The sequence below is a fragment of the Carcharhinus amblyrhynchos genome, chromosome 10 (assembly GCF_965287045.1).
Source record: "Carcharhinus amblyrhynchos chromosome 10, sCarAmb.v2.hapA, whole genome shotgun sequence".
Lineage (NCBI taxonomy): Eukaryota > Metazoa > Chordata > Chondrichthyes > Carcharhiniformes > Carcharhinidae > Carcharhinus > Carcharhinus amblyrhynchos.
Window position 1 is genome coordinate 30,282,211 of NC_137333.1, and position 15,760 is coordinate 30,297,970.

Consider the following 15,760-nt stretch of genomic DNA (forward strand, 5'->3'; position numbering starts at 1 on the left):
GTACCTGTGAGGATGAACATAGAACATAGAACATAAAACACTACAGCACAAACAGGCCCTTCGGCCCACAAGTTGCGCCGATCACATCTATACCTACCAAGCCATAGAACTATCTGTAACTTCCAATGCCATTAGATCCCATATACTCATCTAGAAGTCTTTTAAAAGACCCCAGTGAGTTCGCCTCTACCACCACCGACAGCAGCCGATTCCACTCACTCACCACCCTCTGAGTGAAAAACTTTCCCCTAACATCTCCTCTGTACTTGCTTCCCAGCACCTTAAACCTGTGTCCTCTCGTGGTGACCATTTCAGCCCTGGGAAATTGCCTCCGAGAATCCACTCTATCTATTCCTCTCAACATTTTATAAACCTCTATCAGGTCGCCTCTCAACCTTCGTCTCTCCAGGAAGAAGAGACCTCGCTCCCTCAACCTATCTTCATAAGGCATGCCTCCCAATCCAGGCAACATCCTTGTAAATGTCCTCTGCACCCTCTCAATAGCTTCCACATCCTTCCTGTAGTGAGGCGACCAGAACTGTGCACAGTACTCCAAGTGGGGTCTGACAAGGGTCCTATAAAGTTGCAGCACTACCTCCCAACTCCTAAACTCAATCTCTCGATTAATGAAGGCCAGTACACCATACACCTTCTTGACCACATCCTCCACCTGCGAGGCTGATTTAAGAGTCCTATGGACCTGGACTCCAAGATCCTTCTGCTCTTCAACCCAGCTAAGGCTCCTACCCTTGATATTGTACTCCTGCATCCTGTTGGTCCTGCCAAAATGGACCACTACACATTTATCCGTGTTGAAGTCCATCTGCCACTTCTCCGCCCAGTCTTTCATCCTATCTATGTCACGCTGCAACTTCTGACATCCCTCCAGACTATCCACAACACCACCAACCTTCGTATCGTTGGCGAACTTACTAACCCATCCCTCCGCTTCCTCATCCAGGTCATTTATGAAAATGACAAACAGCAAGGGTCCTAGAACAGATCCCTGGGGCACTCCACTGGTGACCGACCTCCATGCAGAAAAAGACCCACCCACAACCACTCTCTGCCTTCTGCAGGCAAGCCAGTTCTGGATCCACAAGGCCAAAGCCCCTTGGATCCCATGTCCTCTCACCTTCTCAAGAAGTCTTGCATGGGGGACCTTATCAAACGCCTTGCTGAAGTCCATGTAAACCACGTCCACCGCTCTTCCTTCGTCAATGTGTTCAGTCACATTTTCAAAGAACTCAACTAGGCTTGTAAGGCACGACCTGCCCTTGACAAAGCCGTGCTGACTATTGCTGATCATTCTAAACTTCTCTAAATCTCATAAATCTTGTCCCTCAGAATCCTCTCCATCAACTTACCAACCACTGAGGTCAGACTCACTGGTCGGTAATTTCCCGGGCTATCCCCGTTCCCTTTCTTGAAAATAGGAACCACATCCGCAATCCTCCAATCCTCCGGAACCTCTTCCATCTCTATCGACGATGCAAATGGAATGGCAGATGGAATACAATGTTGGCAAGTGTGAGGTTATCCACTTTGGCAGGAATAATAGTAGGAGGGACTACTATTTAAAGGGCGAAAAGCTGCAGCATGCTACGGTGCAGAGGGACCTGGGGGTCCTTGTGTATGAGTCGCAAAAACCCAGTCTGCAGGTGCAGCAGGTGGTCAGGAAGGCGAATGGGATGCTGGCCTTTATAGCGAGGGGGATTGAATATAAAAGTAGGGAGGTCTTGCTGCAACTGTACAGGGCACTGGTGAGGCCGCAGCTGGAGTACTGTGTGCAGTTTTGGTCGCTGCACTTGCGCAAGGATATTTTGGCCTTGGAGGGAGTGCAGAGGAGGTTCACTAGGCTGATACCGGAGATGAGGGGATTGAACTGTGAAGAGAGGCTGTATAGACTGGGCTTGTACTCGTTAGAGTTTAGAAGGATGAGGGGGGATCTTATTAAGACGTATAAGATGATGAAGGGGATGGATAGAACATAGAACATAGAATATTACAGCGCAGAACAGGCCCTTCGGCCCACGATGTTGCGCCGACCAGTTAAAAAACAATGACCCACTAACCTAAACCAATCCCTTTTCGTCCATAAACCTATCCACAGATCTCTTAAACACCCCCAAACTAGGCGCATTTACAACTGCAGCAGGCAGGGCATTCCAATCCCTCACCACCCTCTGGGTAAAGAACCTACCCCTGACATCCATCCTATAACTACCCCCCCTTAATTTAAAGCCATGCCCCCTCGTGCTAGATTTCTCCATCAGAGGAAAAAGGCTATCACTATCCACCCTATCTAAACCTCTAATCATCTTATCTGTTTCAATAAGATCCCCTCTTAGCCGCCTTCTTTCCAGCGAAAACAACCCCAAATCCCTCAGCCTCTCCTCATAGGACCTCCCCTCCATACCAGGCAACATCCTGGTAAACCTCCTCTGCACCCTCTCCAAAGCCTCCACATCCTTCCTGTAATGTGGGGACCAGAACTGCACACAGTACTCCAAGTGCGGCCGCACCAGAGTTGTGTACAGTTGCAACATGACGCTGTGACTCCTAAATTCAATCCCCCTACCAATAAACGCCAAGACACCGTATGCCTTCTTAACAACCTTATCTACTTGATTCCCAACTTTCAGGGATCTATGTACACATACACCTAGATCCCTCTGTTCATCCACACTATTCAAAGTCCTCCCGTTAGCCCTATACTCGACACATCTGTTATTCCTACCAAAGTGAATTACCTCACACTTCTCCGCATTAAACTCCATCCGCCACCTCTCGGCCCAGCTCTGCAACCTGTCTAAGTCTTCCTGCAAACTATGACACCCTTCCTCACTGTCTACCACACCTCCGACTTTGGTGTCATCAGCAAATTTACTAATCCACCCAACTATACCCTCATCCAGATCATTAATAAAAATTACAAACAGCAGTCGCCCCAAAACAGATCCCTGAGGCACACCACTCGTAACCGAACTCCATGATGAATATTTACCATCAACCACCACCCTGTATCTCCTATCCGCTAGCCAATTCCTGATCCAATTCCCTAGATCACCCCCAATCCCATACATCTGCATTTTCTGCAGAAGCCTACCACGGTGAACCTTATCAAACGCCTTACTAAAATCCATATACACCACGTCCACTGCCTTACCCCCATCCACCTCTTTGGTCAGGATAGGGTAGAGGTTGAGGGGTTCTTCCCACTCAGAAAGGACAGCAGGACTTGAGGGCACAGCCTCAAGATAAGGGGAGGGGAGCGGTTTAGAACGGAGTTGAGGAGGAACTTCTTCACTCAAAGGGTGGTGAATCTCTGGAATTCTCTGCCCATTGAAGTGGTGGAGGCTACCTCGCTAAATATATTTAAGTCACGGGTGGATAGGTTTTTGGTAGGCAAGGGGATTAAGGGTTATGGGGAGAAAGCTGGAAAGTGGAACTGAGCCACTTCAGATCAGCCATGATCTTATTGAATGGCGGGGCAGGCTCGAGGGGCTAGATGGCCTACTCCTGCTCCTGTTTCTTATGTTCTTATGTAAGGATCATCGCCAGGGGCTCTGCAATCACTTCCCTCACCTCCCACAATAACCTGGGGTACATCCCATCCGGTCCCGGTGACTTATCTATCTTGATAGAATTTAAAAGTTCCAACACATCCCCTTTCTTAATATCCACATACTCAATCTTTTCAGTCTGCCGCAAACCTGTAGTACAACCTCCCAGATCACTTTCCACCATGAATACCGAGGCAAAGTACTCATTAAGCACCTCTGCCATTTCCTCCGGTTCCACACAAACTTTTCCCCCTTCACCTTTTATAGGTCCTATCCCTTCTTTTCTCATCCTTTTACTTTTCACATATTTGTAGAACGCCTTGGGATTCTCCTTAATTTTACCCACCAAGGCCTTCTCATGACCCCTTCTGGCTCTCCTAATTTCCTTTTTAAGCTCCTTTCTACAAGCCTTATACTCCTCTAGATCCTTAACATCTCTTCGCTCTCTGAACCATTTATACACCTTTCTTTTCTTCCTGACTAGGTTCACCACAACCTTCGTGCACTATGGCTCCCGCAACCTACCAAAACCCCCTTGTCTCATTGGCACGTTGTCGTGCAGAGCTCCAGTCAAACATTCCTTAAAAATCCGCCACCTTCCTTCAGTACTTTTCCCCAAAAACACCTCCTTCCAGTTTACTCGTCCAATTGTCTGCCTGATGTCATCATATTTCCCCTTACTCCAGACAAACACCTTCCTATCCTGCCTGATCCTATCTCTTTCCAATGCTATTGTGAAGGAGATAGAATTATGATCTCCATCCCCAAGATGCTCTCCTACCGAGAGATCCGACACCTGTCCTGGTTCATTAGCCAGTACCAGGTCAAGTTCAGCCTCTCCCCTCATAGGCTTATCCACGTGCTGTGTCAGGAAACCCTCCTGAACACACCTAACAAACTCTTCCCCATCCAAACCCCTTACCCTAGGGATATTCCAGTCGATGTTTGGGAAATTAAAGTCTCCCATCATGACAATCCTGTTATTACTACATCTGTCTAGGATCTGTTTCCCCATCTGCACCTCAACTTCCCTGTCACTATTGGGCAGCCTATAGAAAACACCCAGCAAAGTTTTCGACCCTTTGCTGTTCCTAATTTCCACCCACAGAGACTCCGTAGACAGTCCCTCCACGGCATCCTCCTTCTCTGCAGCCATGACACTGTCCCTGATCAACAGTGCCACTCCACCACCTCTTTTGTCCCTGTCCCTGTTCTTCCTGAAGCATAGGTGTGACAATTATTAGGATCCCTGGATGATGGGAGATATAATGAGCCTTATCAAAAAGAAAAGGGAAGCATTCATAAGGCCTACAACACTTAGGGGAGGTGAAGCCCTTGAAGAACATAAAGAACATAGAAAGGAAGTTAAGGAAGGAGTTAGGAGGCTTAAAAGGGATCATGAAAAGTCCTTGGCAAACAGGATTAAGGAAAACCCTGAGGCATTTTATACATATGTAAAGAGCAAGAGGATAGCCAGGGAGAGGGTTGGTCAACTCAAAGGTAGTGGAGGGAATCTATGTATGGAACCAGAGAAAATGGGCAAGATACTAAATTAATACTTTGCCTCAGTATTCACCAAAAATACTTGATGAATGAGGAGCCTACGGTAGGGTATGTAGATCTTCTGGCTTATGTCAATATCAAAAAGGAGGAGGTATTGGGCATCTCAAAAAGCATTAAAATAGATGAGCCCCCTGGGCCAGATGGGATTTACCCCAGAATACTGAGGGAGGCAAGTGCAGAAATTGCTTGCACCGCGACAGAAATCTTTGTATCTTCATTGGCTACAAGTGAAGTATGAGAGGACTGGAGGATAGCCAGTGTTGTTCTACTATTTAGGAAGGGCATCAGGGACAATCCAGGAAATTATAGGCCAGTGAGCCTTACATCAGTGGTTGGGAAATTATTGGAAAAAATTTTTAGGGACAGGATTCACTCACATTTGGAAACAAATGTACTTATTAGTGATGGACAGCATGGTTTTGTGAAGAGGAGATCGTACAAAGAACAAAGAACAAAAACAGCACGGGAAACAGGCCCTTCGGCCCAACGAGCCCGCGCCGCCATTTTAATATTACCAGTCCCCCCCTCCACCCATGACCCCTATCTATTGTTTTTATGGCAATCCACATTGAGGGAAACTAATTTAGGGACAATTTATTACTTCCAGTCAGCCTAACAGCACATCTTTGGGGTGTGGGAGGAAACCGGAGCACCCAGAGAAAACCCACGCAAGCACGGGGAGAATGCGCAAACTCCCACAGACACTGGCCCAAATCCATGTGTCTGCACAGCAAACAGTGATAGTCATTGAGCTGTTGTGTTGCCCAGCATCTGGTCCAGTTTAAGCACACACTAACGACATGAAGCACTAGGCCAATCTTGAACATTCAAGAACAGCCCCACTAACTTGATCGAGAAAGTGATGAAGATGATTGATGAGGGATAGGCAGTGGATGTTGCATACATGGACTTCACTAAAGCCTTTGACGAGTATCTTATGGTAGATTGGTACAGAAGGTGAAGTCACATGGGATCACGGGAGAGCTGGGAAGATGGATACAGATATATAAGGGTGGCAAGGTGGCACAATATGGGCAGCACAGTGGCGCAGTAGTTAACACTGCTGTCTCACAGCTTCAGTGATCCAGGTTCAATTCCAGGCTCAAGTCACTGTCTGTGTGGAGTTTGCACTTTCTCCCTATGTCTGCGTGGGTTTCCTCCAGGTGCTCCGGTTTCCTCCCACAATCCAAAGATGTGTGGGTTATGTGGATTGGCCATGCTAAATTGACCTTAATGTTAGGGGGATTAGCAGGGTAAATGAGGGTTACTGGAATAGGGCCTGGTTGGGATTGTACAGACTTGATGAGCTGAATGGCCTTCTGTACGGACAGATTCTGTGAGAACTGGCTTGGCCTTAGAAGTCAGAGGGTAGCAGTGGAGGTTTGCTTTTCTGAATGGGAGGCTGTGACTAGTGGTGTTCCGCAGGGATCAGTTCTGGGACCTTTGTTGTTTGTAGTAAATATAAATGATTTGGAGGAAAATGTAGCTGGTCTGATTAGTAAGTTCCCAGATGACACAAAAATTGGTGGAGTTGCGGATAGTGAAGAGGATTGTCAGAGGATACAGCAAGATATAGACTGGGCAGAGAAATGGCAAATGGAGTTTAATCCAGACAAGTGTGAGATAATGCATTTTTGAAGGTCCAATGCATATAGGAATTATACAGTAAATGGTAAAACCCTTAGGAGCATTGACAGGCAGAGTACATATAAGTATACATATCCAAAGTGTGAAAGCAGATGGATAAGGTAGTCAAGAAAGCATATGGCATGTTTGCGTTCATCGATCGGGGCATTGAGTATAAAAATACGCAGGTCATGCTGTAGCTGTACAAAGCCTTAGTTAGGCCTCATTTAGAATATTGTGACCTGTATATTGATAGTCCTCTATATTGACTGGGAGTCACTTACTGCTAAGAACGCGGAAGTTTTGTAAGGAGCATCCAGGAGGACTTCTTGAAGCAGTGTGTAGATAGTCCAACTAGGGAAGGGGCCGTACTGGGCCTGGTATTAGAGATTGAGCCTGGCCAAGCGGCTAACCTTTCAGCAGGGGAGTAGTTTGGGAACAGTTATCAGTAAGCTTTAAGGTGCTGATGGATAAAGATAAGTGTAGTCCTCAAATTAAGGTGCTAAATTTGGGGAAAGTTAAATATAACAATGTTCGGCAGGAACTGAAGAATGTAGATTGGGAGCAGATGTTTGAGAGCTAATCAACATCTGACATGTGAGAGGCTTTCAAGTGTAAGTTGATAGGGTTTCAGGATCAACACATTCCTGTAAGGATGAGGGATAAGTGTGGCAAGTTTTGGGAACCTTGGGTAACGAGAGATATTGTGAGCCTAGTCAAAGAGAAAAAGGGAGCATTTGTCAAGACTAGGAGGCTGGGAATACTTGAAGCAAGTGTTGAATACAAGGAAAGTAGAAAGAAACTTAAGCAATGAGTAAGGAGGGCTAAAAGGGGTCACAAAAAAATCATTGGCCAGCAGGATTAAGGGAAATCTCAAAGTTTTTTATATATATATAAAGAGCAAAAGGGTGACCTGGGAGAGGGTTGGCCCACTCAAGGACAGGGGAGGGAATCTATGCGTAGAGCCAGAAGAAATTACTAACTATTTAAAAACTTACTAACCTTATTGAGTTTTTTGAGAAAGTGACCAAAGAGGTGGATGGGGGTAAGGCAGTTGAGGTATATATGGATTTTAGTAAGGCGTTTGATAAGGTTCACCATGGTAGGCTTCTGCAGAAAATGCAGATGTATGGGATTGAGGGTAGTCTAGGAAATTGGATCAGGAATTGGCTAGCAGATAGGAGACAGAGGGTGGTGGTTGATGGTAAATATTCGTCATGGAGTTCGGTTACGAGTGGTGTGCCTCAGGGATCTGTTTTGGGGCCACAGCTGTTTGTAATTTTTATTAATGATCTGGATGAGGGTATAGCTGGGTGGATTAGTAAATTTGCTGATGACACCAAAGTCGGAGGTGTGGTAGATTGTGAGGAAGGGTGTCATAGTTTGCAGGGAGATTTTAATTTAATTACTAACCAGTTCTGGTCCCCACATTACAGGAACGATGTGGAGGCTTTGGAGAGGGTGCAGAGGAGGTTTACCAGGATGTTGCCTGGTACGGAGGGGAGGTCCTATGAGGAGAGACTGAGGGATTTGGGGTTGTTTTCGCTAGAAAGAAGGCGGCTAAGAGGGGATCTTATTGAAACATATAAGATGATTAGAGATTTAGATAGGGTGGATAGTGATAGCCTTTTTCCTCGGATGGAGAAAGCTAGCACGAGGGGGCATGGCTTTAAATTAAGGGGAGGTAGTTATAGGACGGATGTCAGGGGTAGGTTCTTTACCCAGAGGGTGGTGAGGGATTGGAATGCCCTGCCTGCTGCAGTTGTAAATGCGCCTAGTTTGGGGGCGTTTAAGAGATCCGTGGATAGGTTTATGGACGAAAAGGGATTGGTTTAGATTAGTGGGTCATTGTTTTTTTTTAACTGGTCGGCGCAACATCGTGGGCCGAAGGGCCTGTTCTGCGCTGTAATGTTCTATGTTCTATAAATGGGCAAGATATTAAGTGAGTACTTTGCATCAATATTCAGCAAAGAGAACGACTTAGTGGATGATGAATCTAGGAAAGGGGATATAAATAGTTTGAGTCATGTTGAGATCAAAAAGGAGGAGGTTTTGGGGTTCTTGAGAAGCATTAAGGTAGACAAGTCCCCAGGGCTTAATGGGGTATACCCCAGAATACTGAGAGAGGCTAGGGAGGATACATTGCTGGGCCCTTGAAAGAAATCTTTGTATCCTCACTGGCTACAGGGGATGTCCCAGAAGATTGGAAAACAGCCAATGTTCCTTTGTTTAAGAAGGGTAGCAAGAATAATGGAGATAATTACAGGCAAGTGAGCCTTACAGCAGAGCTAGGGAAATTATTGGAGAGGATTCTTCGAGACAGGATTCAGTCCCACTTGGAAATAAGTGGACGTATTAGCAAGAGGCAACATGGTTTTGTGAAGGGGAGGTTATGTATCACTAACTTGATTGAGTTTTTCGAGGAAGTGGCAAAGATGATTGATGAGAGGAAGGCAATGGATTTGCCTACATGGACTTCAGTAAGGCCTTTGACAAGGTCCCTCATGCCAGACTGGTGCAGAAGGTGAAGTTGCATGGGATCAGAGGTGAGCTGGCAAGGTGGATACAGAACTGGCTCAGTCATAGAAGACAGAAGGTAGCAGTGGAAGGCTGTGTTTCTGAATGGATGGTTGTAACAATGGCATTCCTCAGGGATCAGTGCTGAGACCTTTGTTGTTTGTAATATATATAAATGATTTGGAGGAAAATGTAACTGGTTTGATTAGTAAGTTTGCAGACAACACAAAGATTGGTGAATTTGTGGATAACAATGAGGATGATCAGAGGATAGAGCAGGAGATAGATCATAGAACCATACAACCGTAGAACACGACAGCACAGAAATAGGCCCTTTGGCCCTTCTTGTCTGTGCCGAACCATATCTCTGCCTAGTCCCACTGACCTGCACCTGGATCATATCTCTCCACACCTGTCTCATCCATGTACCAGTCCAAGTTTTTCTTAAATGTTATAAGTGAGCCCTCATTTACCACTTCATCTGGCAGTTCATTCCATACTCCCACCACCCTCCGTGTGAAGAACCACACCACCGCCCCCTCAATATTCTCTTTAAACTTCTCCCCCTTCACACTTAATCCATGTCTTCTAGTTTTTTCTCCTCTAGCCTCAGTGGAAAAAGTCTGCTTGCATTCACTCTATCTATACCCTTCATAATTTTGTACACCGCTATCAAATCTCCCCTCATTCTTCTATGCTCCAGGGAATAAAGTCCTAACCGATTCAATCTCTCTCTGTAACTCAGTTTCTCGAGTCCCGGCAACATCCTTGTAAATCTTCTCTGCACTCTTTAAACCTTATTAATACCCTTCCTGTAATTAGGTGACCAAAACTGCACACAATCCTCTAAATTCAGCCTCACTAATGTTTTATACAACCTCACCATAAAATTCCAACTCTTATACTCAATACTTTGATTTAGAAAGGCCAATGTTCCAAAAGCACTCCTTATGACCCTATCTTCATGTGATGCCATTTTTAGGGAATTATGTATCTGTATTCCCAGATCCCTCTGTTCTACTACACTCTTCAGTGTCCTACCATTTACCTTGTATATTCTACCTTGATTTGTCCTTCCAAAGTGCAATACCTCACACTTGTCTGCTTTAAACTCCATCGGCCATTTTTCAGCCCATTTTTCTAGATGGTCCAAATCCCTCTGCAAGCTTTGAAAACCTTACTCACCGTCCACTACACCTCCAATTTTTGTATCATCAGCAAATTTGCCAATCCAATTTACCACATTATCATCCAGATCATTGATATAGATGACAAACAACAATGGACCGAGCACTGATCCCTGTGGCACACCACTAGTCACAGGCCTCCACTCAGGGAAGCAATCTTCCACTACCACTCACTGACTTCTTCCATCAAGCCAATGTCTAATCCAATTTACTACCTCTCCATGTATACCTAGCAACTGAACCTTCCTAACTAACCTCCCATGGGGGACCTTGTCAAAGGCCTTACTGAAGTCCATGTCGACAACATCCACTGCCTTCCCTTCATCCATTTTCTAGGTAACTTCCCCGAAAAACTCTAATAAATTCGTTAAACATAACCTATCACGCACAAAGCCATGTTGACTCTCCCTAATAAGTCCCTGTCTATCCAAGTATTTGTAGATCCTATCTCCTTTCAATAATTTACCTATGACTGATGTGAAGCTTATCAGCCTATAATTTCCCAGATTACTTTTTGACCCTTTTTTAAACAACGGAACAACATGAGCTATCCTCCAATCATCCGGCACCTCACCTGTGCATACTGACATTTTAAATATATCTGCTAGGGCCCCTGCAACTTCATTTATCAGTTTCAGTTATCAGTTGGAGACTTGGACGGAGAGATGGTAGATGGAACTTAATCCGGACAAATGTGAGGTAATGCATTTTGGAAGGTCTAATGCAGATAGGAAATATACAGTAAATAGCAGAATACTTAAGAGTATTGATGGACAGAGGGATCTGGGTGTACAGGTACAAAGGTCGCTGAAAGTGGCAACGTGGGTGGAGAAGGTAGTCAAGAAGGCATAGGCATGTTTGCCTTCATTGGCCGGGGCATTGAGTTTGAAAATTAGCAAGTCATGTTGCAGCTTTATAGAACCTTAATTAGGCTGCACTTGGAACATAGTGTTCAATTTTGGTCACTGCATTACCAGAAGGATGTGGAGGCTTTGGAGAGGATACAGAAAAGGTTTACAAGGATGTTGCCTGGTATGGAGGGCATTAGCAATGAGGAGGGGTTGGAGAAACTTGGTGTGTTCTCTCTGGAACAACGAAGGTTGGGGGGGGCAGGGGGGCGACCTGATAGGAGTCTACAAGTTTATGAGAGGCACGGACAGAATGGATAGTCAGAAACTTTTTCCCAGGGTGGAAGAGTCAATTACTACGGGGCATAGGGCAAGGTTTAAGGGAGATGTACAAGGCAAGTTTTTTTACACAGAGGGGGTGCGTGCCTGGAACTTGCTGCCGGAGGAGATAGTCGAAGCAGATATGATAGTGAGTTTTCAGAGGCGTCTGGATAAATATGTGAATAAGATGGGAATAGAGGGATATGGAAGGGAAGATGGTTTTACTTCAGTCGGGCAGCATGGTCGGTGCCAGCTTTGAGGACCGAAGGGCCTGTTCCTGTGCTGTAATTTTCTTTGTTCTTCGTGTGCAATTCTGGTTGCCACACTACCAGAAGGATGTGGATGCTTTGAAGAGGGTGCAGAAGAGGCTTACCATGATGTTGCCTGGACTTGAGGGTATTAGCTACAAAGACAGATTGGATAAATTTGGTTTGTTCTCACTGGAATGACAGAGGTTGAGGGGTAACCTGATAGAGGTTTACAAGATTGTGAGTGGCGTGGACAGAGTGGATAGTTAGATGGTCTGTCCTAGAGTAGAAAAGTCAAGTACTTGGGGACATAGGTTTAAGATGCAGGGGAAAAGTTTAGAGGAGGTGTGCGAAGCAAGTTTTTTACACAGAGGGTGGTAAATGTCTGGAGCGCGCTGTAGGTACGATTGCAGCAACTAGACAAATACGTGAATAGGATAGGAATGGAAGGATATGGACTCTGTAACTGCACACGGTTTTAGTTTTGGCAGGCATCAGGATTGACTCAGGCTTGGAGGGCCGAAGGGCCTGTTCCAGTGCTGCACTTTTCTTTGTTCTTTGTTCTTACTTTCATATGGAAACTCATGCTGCCTGAGAAACAAAATATGGCTTTATTTCAAAATAAGCTGAGACAAATGCCCCTTATGAACAATAAATGATTTTATTGTGACTAGATGGTTCATGGGAAATCTAATATGGCTGAATGGATAATATCAGTTTTGTAAACAGCTTTCATAAACAAGCAAATATATTCATCCCCAAATCGAATTTCTTACAGCAGTAGGTATTGAGGAAATTGAGGCAACTAGACGAATACATGAATAGGATGGGAATGGAAGGATATGGAGTCCGTAAGTGCATACGGTTTTAATTTTGGCAGGCATCATGATCGATATAGGCTTGAGGGCTGAAGAGCCTGTTTCTGTGCTGCACTTTTCTTTGTTCTTTGCTCTTTGTTCAATCTGGCCTCGGTTCACTGAGTGTGTGGAGTTTGCACATTCTCTCCTTGTCTGCATGGGTTTCCTCTGTGTGCTCCAGTTTCCTCCCACAGTCCAAAGATGTGCGGGTTAGTTTGATTGGTCATGCTAAACTGACCCTAGTGTCAGGAGATAAACAGGGCAAATATGTGGGGTTACGGGAATAGGTTGGTACAGACTTGATGGGCCAAATGGCCTCCTTCTGCACTGTAGGGATTCTATTCAATGATTATCTCAGCTAGGATGTGACCAATTCATTTTTATATGTTAACTCTGGTTAATTTCAAAGCTCTTTAATTTAACAGCACCTCAATATTTTCAAATAGTTTTCATTATTGCTTTGTTCTGTGAATGACCCATTAAAACAAAATGAACTGTTAATTTTGATAGCAAATGGATTTATGTATAGTTCATACTGGATGGATATGGTTGATAATTTGGGTAGCAATCCCCAGAATAGTAGATAGGGCCTGTTTCCCGTGCCGGGTTGTTCTTTGTTCTTTGTTCTTTAAATTCCTGGTTACTTGACATTTTTACAGGAGGTTCCCTTTATCATTCACCATAACTTGGCAAAAGATTGATGGGGACCATGGGGGAATGGCCAATCTCACTCACCTTCCACCAAAGGTTTGGTGGGCTAGTGGCAGGATACCCCCATGAAAATTCTGCTTCTATCTTTTTACGTTACAAAATAACTGTTTCAACCCTGTTTAATGAACCTACATGCTGTATGTAGTTTTAAGTAGTATACGATTGGCAGCTTTAACTTAATTAGATGCATTTTGGCTTCCTTTGATCTTGTGATAAATTTCAAAAGATGTTGTGGGTATGGTGAGAAGGGCAGGTGGGTCCGGGGGGGGGGGGGGGGTGATGGTGGAGGTGGTTGGTGGGGGTGGTTGGGGTCTGCTGACATGTCGGCAAGAAGGCTCAAGTGTGGTTCAAAATAATGATAACCTTCTGGGTTTGATTCCTGTTCTGGCTGAGGTCAACATGGGACCTCACCACATCTCTGAGAGTGGGGCCACCACTGACAAAAGCAATCTGTCAAGAAAACAGCTTAGGATGAAGCAGACAATGAATGGGATTTTATGGCCTCGCTCGTCCCAAAACCATAAAATCCCAGTCAAGGTCAATGAACTTTTACATGCTCCACCGCTCATCCACTCCAATTCCCGGGGTGGGTGGGGCTGTAAATTCTGGCCAATGAGTCAAGAAGCTGCTTTTGGGCAGAACTGATGTGACTGAAAAATGGATGATCCAAAAGTATATCCTTCCAGTTTCTCAATTCTTCTTAGGCCATCAGAGAAAGATAGGAAATTCCATAGAAACAGATACCATAAACTTTATAAACCAATATAATTAAGCAATAATAGCTCAGGTCTAGTATTATTAAAGAGATCAGTAAAGGATCAGATCAGGAATTGATTATTTTCTGTGTTTGAGAGTGAATAACAATGTTTTGTAAACCATTGTTATTTGTTGTTCAGTTTATTTGCCTCTGTTGTTGTTTTCACAACTTAATAGGTTCCATGATTTATAATTCAGGTCAGACTCTGAATTCATTTATATCCTATCAGTTTTCAAGAGATTGTAGAATCATGGGGCCAGATTTTCCAGGAACATATATCTGGCAGCGGAGGCGACCACACCATTGGGTGCCAGTGAGACCTTCAGTGGGACCACCAATGTCTGCAGTGTTTTGCATGTCTTGCATCCTCTGCTGCCAGAAATGAGACTTAGTATGGAACATATGAAAAAGGAGCCAATCCACCCCCTGGGCCTGTTCCACCATTCATGGCAGATCTCACTGCACCATCAATTCTTCATTCCACCTACACCCAATAACCTTTGACTCCCTTGTTAGTCCAGAGTCTGTCTACCTCTGCTTAAGACATATTTATTAACCCTGCCTCCATCACTTTCTGGGGAACAGAATGCCAAAGATTCCCAGCCCCGGAGAGAAAAAAAATTCTTCTCATCTCCATATTAAATGGGAAATCCCATATTTTTAAATTGCATTCCTGTTTCGAGTCCTTCAAAGAACAAAGAACAAAGAACAAAATCAGCCCGGGAAACAGGCCCTTCGGCCCAACGAGCCCGTGCCGCCATCTCAACACCACCAGTCCACCTCTCCACCCACGACCCCTGTCTAATGTTTTATGTCCATCCAGATTGAGGGAAACTGATTTAGGGACAATTTATTCCTGCCAATCAGCCTAACAGCACATCTTTGGGGTGTGGGAGGAAACCAGACCCCTTCCCATCAGAAGGAACATCCATTCAGCATTTAGTCCAGTTAGGATCTTTGAGAGGTGATCTTATAAAAATCTTCTAAACTTCAGTGAATGCAGGCCAAGTTGTCCAACCATTCCTCTTAAGGTAATCCATCGCCACCACATCCCAGGTACCGTAGGTTTGTTAGAATTAGTGGATACTCTAGATGGGAAGCCAGCAAAAAGAATAATCGGGGTAGAAGTTTTACAGTTTTTTAAAGTTTATTTATTCATGTCACAAGCAGGCTTACATTAACACTGCAATGAAATTACTGTGAAAATCCCCTAGTCACCTTAGTCAGGCACTGTTTGGGCAGAATTTAGCATGCCAATCCACACAACCAGCATGTCTTTCGGACTATGGGAGGAAACGAGAGCAATCTGCACTGACCACAATCCCACCCAGCCTCTATCCCTATAATCCCATGCATTTACCTACCTAGTCCTTCTGATACTAAGGGGCAAATTAGAATGGTCAATCCACCTAACCCATGCATCTTTGTAGTGTGAGAGGAAACCGGAGCACCCAGAGGAAACCCATGCAGACACAGGGAGAGTATGTAAACTCCACACAGCCAGAAAGTTTGTGCTAAAGCTTCATAATATCTGTGGCGATCTTAATGTTAAATGTCAC

General features: G+C 44.8%; 1 protein-coding gene across 2 annotated transcripts in view; it reads right to left on the reverse strand.

Annotated features, from left to right (window-relative positions):
• Positions 1-15,760, reverse strand: part of LOC145349350 (T-cell surface protein tactile) — a 131,843-nt gene that overhangs the window by 11,887 nt on the left and 104,196 nt on the right. The gene's annotated exons all lie outside the window — the stretch shown is intronic.